The sequence below is a fragment of the Ursus maritimus genome (genome assembly GCF_017311325.1).
Source record: "Ursus maritimus isolate PB19 chromosome X unlocalized genomic scaffold, ASM1731132v1 scaffold_X1, whole genome shotgun sequence".
NCBI classification, from domain to species: Eukaryota; Metazoa; Chordata; class Mammalia; order Carnivora; family Ursidae; genus Ursus; species Ursus maritimus.
Genome location: NW_024423319.1, coordinates 109,691,676 through 109,699,398, shown reverse-complemented (window position 1 = coordinate 109,699,398; position 7,723 = coordinate 109,691,676).

Here is a 7,723-nt window from a genome sequence, read left to right as displayed (position 1 = left end):
CTCCAACTCACCTGCTCAGGGCCGGACTTCAAAGCTCTGAGCCACGGCTGGCAAGAGCTAGTGGTCCAAGTTTAGAGACATGAGACGTCATTTTCATAATCTCCCCGATGGGCTTCTTGCCGCCTACCTCTCACCTGATATGGACCCGAAGACAACACCCTCTTGGCCTGCACAAAGCTCCTTACAGCGGCCAGGAACAGTAAAACCATAGAACTAGGTAGAAAGGCTCCTTTTTCTAACTCCTTCAGTGTGCCTTTCCTCCACTCTCAGGAATTATGTATAGTAATTTCCATGCCAAGACCAGGGCGCTGGCAGAGTTCTTAAAAGCAAAGTGGAAAAAAGTGAGATCTACCCGGATTGATCCTATTCCAAGACAATTTCTCCATCCATCTAGTGCCTATGAGTTCTTCCAGCTGTAAGGTTTGCCTGACGCTGTGAGGTCTGTTTTGGTTCCATAAAAGAGTGTTTCCCAAATAGTGATGAACCAAAGTGTCACCCGAGTCAGATGTTAAAATTAAAGATTATGTCAACTTTAGTAGACATTCTGAGTTCTTACCTCTAGGGCAGTGCTATCCAATAGAAATATCATGCAAGCCACATACGCAATTTTACATGTTCTAGTCACCACATTTTAAAAAATGGAGAGATGAAATTAATTTCAAGGATGTATTTATATTACCTAAACAATAATATATTTAATTTTAATAATGTATTTTATTTAAATATGTATTTGAAAGACTTTATTTTACTTAAATATGTTTGAATTTGAATGATATATTTTGTTGTTTAAAATATAAATATTTTACTTATATATTCAAAATATTGTCATTTCGACATGTGAGCAATAAAAAATTATTGAAATGTTTTACATTCTTTTTTTCACACTAAATCTTAAGTTTCCATGTGTATTTTATACTTATGGCACATCTCAGTTTGGACCAGCCACATTTAAAGTACTTAGTAGGCACATATGGCTAGTGGCTGCTATTTTGGACAGGGCAGTGCTAGGGAAAGTCCTAGAAATCTATATGTTTGGAAGCATCCCAGGTGATTTTTATCAAGTAAGTTCAGAAAATGCCACTTTAAGTACTGGTGGAGCTTTTGAGCCATTTTGATGACCTCATGGATACGTTATGTAATGTTGCGGTGGAAGGGGCCTTGGAAGACATGGGCTACAACTCCCCCTCTTATAGATGAAGAAACAGAAAGAACTGATTTGCCAAGGTCACATGGCCTGCTGAAATCAGAGCTGGAACAGTAATTCAAGTTTCCAAATGTTCTATTTTTAATTCTTTCCAATGCATTTATGTGTGTTCTTGGACTGTCTGAATTATGAGGGGGGAAAAAACCTGTCCAAGTGATGTCTTACCAATCTGAGGTATCTCCAACTTCAATCTGCACTTGATTTTGATGCAATTAAAAACTACCACATATTGAGAGCCCGTCATGTGCCAGGCACTCTACTGTGAGCTTTATACGCATTATGTTTAATTCGGCACAATAAACCTATAAAAATGAGGCCCATGCTAAGGATGAGAAGTGGGAACATGTTCAAGTTCACACACAGTAAGTGGCAGGAAGGGACTCTGAACCGGGGTCTGGCTCCTGGGCTATGTCCTGTCCGGCCTGCCGTCCACATAAACAGAATGTCCCGCCTATACATGCTGCTGAGGCAAGGGCTGGGGGCTCTGACACTGCACCAAGATGGCGTAAAGCTCCTCCACTGGCTCGTGACCCGGTCAGTGCTTCAAGTCTCAGGCCTTTCTCCACCACAGCCCACCTTTTCAGAAGTGTTGCCAACCTCCCTCAGCTCCCTGCTACGGACATCATGTTCTCGCAGTCATCATTACAAGGCAGGAAAAACGATCCTGGCCTTTGCCTTTGCCTGAGTCACATCTCCATCCATAGCTCCAGTGTCTAAAGCTCTGGAGGTTGGATTCCCAGGTTCTCAGTTCAAATTGCAGCTGGGGAAGATTCCTCATGTACAAATTTGCCATTCCTAGGATTTGGAAAGTACAACCATTGGAGGAACATGATGTGGTTGCCATGCTTTTGTATTTGGTTTGGCAAACCTCTAGGAGACCTTTCAAGTATTTGGGGTTGGTATAACCTGGAATCTAGTCATTAATTTGGAATTGAGTGGATATTTCCAGGAAAATGAAATTGTCGTGTTCTGATTCATATATACAGAACTCAGAGGAAAATGTGTGCACGCACGCGTGTGTGTGGAGGAGCTTGGTGAAAGTGTTTAAATTGAAATACAGTGTTCAGAATAACCAAGGTCCTTCTTCCACTAAACAGAAGGATGAGGAGCTTAGAGCAAATACAATTTCTCCTCTTCACCCAGACCCCAGCGTTTTTTCAATGGGTAAAATCAGGTTAAAATCTGCAACAAACCGTTACTGAAATTAGCCTTTCAAGAGAAAGAAATTCAAGAACGGTGTGCAGAGGGGTGGGTACTGAAAGTGGGGACAGCCACAGGCCTTTGCCCTTGGGACTGGGTAAATGAGCTGACCACGCTCACAGCCTCAAGGACAGACCAGCGGCATCAGCAGCACTGGGGAGCTTGTCAGGAATGCAGATTCTTGGACCCAGACCTACTGCATCAGGTGCTCTGGGGATGGGGTCTGGCGATCTTTGATTTAGCCAGCCCTCCAGGTGATTTTGATAGTGCTTTTGGACAGTAGTTCTGAGCTACTAGTATATTAGACTTGTACCATGGAGGCTTTGAGGGGGGAAAAGTCAATGCCTGGGCCCTACCTCTGAGACTTTCTGATTAAATGGTCTGGAGTGGGGCCTGGGCATGTGTACATTTAAAACCTCCGCAGGTGATTCTAATGTGCCCCAAAGGTTGAGAACCGCTACTTTAGGGAATGACATCCCAGATCCTCCGCCCAGCTCTGCCCTCACCAGCCGTGTGACCTCGGACACTTCACGTGGCTCTACCTTAGCTTTTTTATTTCTCAAAAGGCACCGGGAGGCCGATCGCTGTCACTGATCTCTAGGGCATCTTCCAGCTCTGACAAGCTTGGGAGCACCAGCTGGTCACGACTCCTAAAGCTTCTTCCTAAGTTCCTGCCTAGTGCTGGTAACTGGGGGGTCATGCCCCACAAAGCATCTGGGAAAGAAAGGGCTGGACTGGCCACTGAAAATTGATGTCACCAAGGAATTGATGTAAACTGTTCAGCTTGCAGAAATGACCATCCAGAAAGCCCCCAATCTGCTCTCATCTGGAATGATTTACCAGTGGGAAGAATTTAGCTTTATTTCCCTAAAACTGTTGAGAGGCCACTTAGGAAAAGCTTTAAAAACAAAGCCTTTATTTATTTATTTATTTATTTATTTATTTATTTATTTATGAGAGAGAGCACATGCGTGTGCATGTCAGGGAAGGAGCAGAGGAGGAGGGAGAGGGAGAGGATCCCAAGCAGACTCCATGCTGAGCGCAGAGCCCGACATGGGGCTCCATCTCATGACCCTGAGATCATGACCTGAGCCAAAATCAAGAGTCAGACGCTTAACTGACTGACCACCCAGGCATCCCTCAAAAACAAAGTCTTATCATTGCTGTAGAAGGCTTTGTCTTGCCACTCAAAGTGTGGTCCATGGATGGACAGTGTCAGCATCACCCAGAGCTTGCTAGAAATGCAGAGTCTCAGGCTCTACCCTTGACCTACCGAATCAAAATCTATGTTTTAACAAGCTCCTTGGGTGATTCATATGTAAATTAAAGTTTGAGAAGTGATATTTGGAGCATGTGGGAGACTTTTTAGATTGAGGTCTGTTGTAGACTGAGCTATGCTTCCCCCCAAAATTCATATGATAAAGTCCTAACCCCCAGTATCTCAGAATGTGACTGCATTTGGGAGATAGGGCCTTTCAAGAGGTAATAAGGGGTAAGTGAGGTCCTAAGTGTGGGCCCTAACCAATATAACTGGTGTCCTTAGAAGAGGAAGAGATGCCAGGGATGCATGGGCACAGCGAAAAGGCCGTGTGAGGACACAGCAAGTAGGCAGATGTCTATAAGCCAAGGAGAGAGGCCTCAGGAGAAAGCAAACCTGTCGGCACCTTGATCTTGGACTTCCAGCCTCTAGCCCTGTAAGAAATACATTCTGTTGTTGAAATGTCTGTAGAAGCTGGGGACTCCACGAATGGAATCATTACAAAGAAATCTAAAATTAACTCTTCGTCCATCCAGTAACCCTCCAACCCCCACCCCCAGCTTGAGAAGCTATTATTTTTTCTGTTCATATTTTCTCCCTTCATGAAATCAGTGTGTTTAAGCACGTGCTTTTCCAGAGAGATGTGGGAAATTCCGTGAGGGTGTGGAGGGCAAATCCTCAGCAGCCACAACCCCCTAGAACCCAGGGCCCTAAGCTTGGAAATGAGCCACAAGTAACAAACTGTTGTCACCAGGCCCTCTGTTAATGCTCTGGACTTTGTTTCTGAAACCAGTGATCTTCAAACGTGAGCGTGCATCACAATCGCCCGGAGAGCTTGTTAAAACACAAATGACTGGGCCTGGGCTCAGAGTTTCTGATTCAGTAGGTCTAGGGTAGGGCCCAACAATTCTTATTCCTACCAAGTTCCTAGGTGAGGCTGCTGGTCCTGGTTTGGGGACCACACTGAGAATCTGGAAATTCCATGGAATTAGCCTAAGGTGCTGACCTTGACTAAAAATTTTACTGACTCTTTAGAATGTATATATTCTTAACATCTTTGTCATAAATATAGTACATATTCATTAGAGGAAATTTGGTTTAAAAATGAAAAGTAGAAAGAAAAGTATGTCACCCTTAGTGCCAACATCCAGACCTGATCACTCTTGACATTGTTTTCTGGACCTACAATTTCTGGTAAGCCTGGATATCCAGGCCACTGCAGATTGGAAGCTGCTACCCAGAACATCAGGGGAGTTATAGGGCAGCTAAAAATGTGCCCAAAGATGGCCTTGGTAAGTGGCCGCTGAGAGCCAAACAGGGGGAGGAAAATGTGAGTGGACGCTGACTTATATCACCACATGATTGAACACGTGAACACGTTCTTCCCCTTGACCCTATCCCATGCACAAGGCATTCTGGGACCTCTACGGAGGGGCATCTATTTCAGCCAGTAAGTGTGGGCAGAGAAGAAGAAGAACTTCCTGAAAGAGGGGACTCGAGGCCCAGCTGTACCCTGAAGGGAGAGCTGAAACTGAGCTGGCAAAAAGAAGGGCAAAAGATATTCCAGGTCTGGGAACAGGAGGGGCCAGGCCCGGAGTCTGCTGTGTGCAGGAGCCCGAGCAGAGCTTCAATGGAGACGTAGGGAAGGTTAGAGGAAAAGCCTGTCTTCCCAAGCTCGGTCTTTATCCTGCCGGCGACTGGACACCATTGAAAGATTCTCAAGCAACAGTATGACACGAGCAGGTGCATATTTTAAATAGACCATCGTGAATGTGCAGAACGGAGATGTGGCTTTTTCAGTAGTCCAGGCAGCGGTGGTGGTGAGCTCTGGACGTGCGGCCGCGGTAGTAAAGGGAGAGATGAAGGAGGGGAATACTCGGGTGCCCAAACCAGCAGGCCTTGGGAACTGACTGGCGTGAGCAAGCGGGACAGGGAGCTGTGGAGGCTGGTCCTCTGCAGGGCTGTGGGGCTGCTGGCGCCTCCACCTGTGACCGAAGAGGATGGACGCGGTGTTTGCCCCGAGGGGAAGACGTGTTCGGCTGAGTCACGGTGAGTAGAAGTTTGAGACGATATAGACACCCCTGGATGAAATCATTTTCCATATTCTTTATGAAAGAAAACAACCAATGTAGAACTTTTTTTTTTTTAATAAAAGGGTCGAAATGAAAGATTTGGGCACCCAAAGGAATTAGCTTCAATTTTCCAGAAATTATGGGATAATAATTTCCTCGTTCCCCAAGAGGTCAGATAGACGAGGCATTGCTATGATGTAAATACACCTTTACACGAAGTGAACGACGTTAGCCAGGCACCGTCCATCAATCGTTTCTAAGAGTCTTTAGGACTTAGAAGTTGTGTGTTTATTTTATGCATCCGAACCTCTACAAAACTGTTTTGGAGAAGTTTTGGCCTTAGCTCAGCTTTTCAATGACTGGCATGGGGGGCAGAGGTGAGTGTAATCTTCTTAGAACACAAGTAGATTTCCTAGAAAAGGAGCAGCAGGGAACAAACACATGAACAATTGCCTCATGCTCTTGGGACAATCTATTCACCACCCTCGGGCCACTTGAGAAAAGAAACCAAAATTCACGTCCAGAAAGTGCAGAGGGAGGGAGGGGCAGACTTACCAGAGCCTCCAAGTGTGTTTGCAGGTTGGGGGCACTTCAATGTTTGCCACAAACCATGGTGAAAAAGAGAATGGGGCTTACGTATATTTGCAATATTATGGGATGTAGAAAGTCTAAATGAGTTTGTTAGCAGTGTTGGGTTTTTTTTGTTTGTTTGTTTTTATATTTGGTGACCTTCAGTGAAGTGTCTGAAAAGCCAGGCTACCTGTTAGAAAATTCCCTTCAAGGGGCCTCACCCCTGGATGCACATGGGAATCACCAGGGGAGCCTTAACAAGGTCAGATGCCTGGGCCCCAGGCCAGGAGAATCTGATGTTACTGGTTCGGGGAAGAGCCTGGGCAGCCAGATTTTTGAAATCTCCCCAGATGATTGTAATGTGCAGCCAGCGTTGAGAAGAAGCGCATTCAAGCCACACTGCAGACAGTTTTTTTTTCTTTTTCACAGTAGACACGTCTTCATGTGCACTTGGCAGAAAGTACATAATTGAAATTTACAAGATCTGAAAACATTCAAGTTAGGACAAAAGTAAAATAAAGGGAGAAGGAAAACTCCCAGTTTTGCTCACAGATACACAGCGATGCCAAGCTCCCTGGACAAAGAGACAGCGGGCCATTGGCTACCAGTATGAACCCCAAGGTCAATATGACAAGATGCACACCAAGCGCCAAGTGCGTGTTAACGCTCTGCTTGTGCTTTTCTTTCGTTAGTTGAGCTGAAATTGAACTAGATTTCAAAAAGTAAGGTTCCATGTAACTGTCCCGGGGGTGGATTGAGATTTACCACGTGCTAGGCACTGCTCTAAGTCCTCTACATTTGCAAACTCATTCAATCCCCCACACGATCCCATGTCACAGATGAAGGTGTGAAGGCACAAGAGGGTCAGTACAGTCTTGTATGCACCACCTCTAGCTTCTTTCTCTTACAGCTTCCTCTCAGTTACAACCAGCAACAGGCTATTAAATTCCTTTCCTTCCTTCCTTCCTTCCTTCCTTCCTTCCTTCCTTCCTTCCTTCCCTCCTTCCTCTACCTACCCACCCATTTATCCAACATAAATTTATTGAACACCTACTATGTGACAGCCACTACGCTAAAAATTAAGTGGTCAGTATCTTTCTGTGCCCCTCACCACCAGGAATGAGTCTGATTCTACCCCAATGTGTTAGGTTGGAGGGTGCCTGGGTTGCTCAGTTTGTTTAAGCGTCCAGCTCAGGATTTCAGCTCAGGTCACCATCTCAGGGTTGTGAGATCGATCTCTGTGACAGGCTCCATGCTGGGCATGGAGCCTGCTTAAGATTCTCTCTCTCCCTGTCCCTCTGCTCCTCCCCACCCCACCCCTCTGCTTACATACAAGTTCTCTCTCTCTCTCAAATAAATAATAAATAAATAAATGTGTTAGGTTGGATGATCGTTCTTGATTCTTCACTCCTTTTTCTG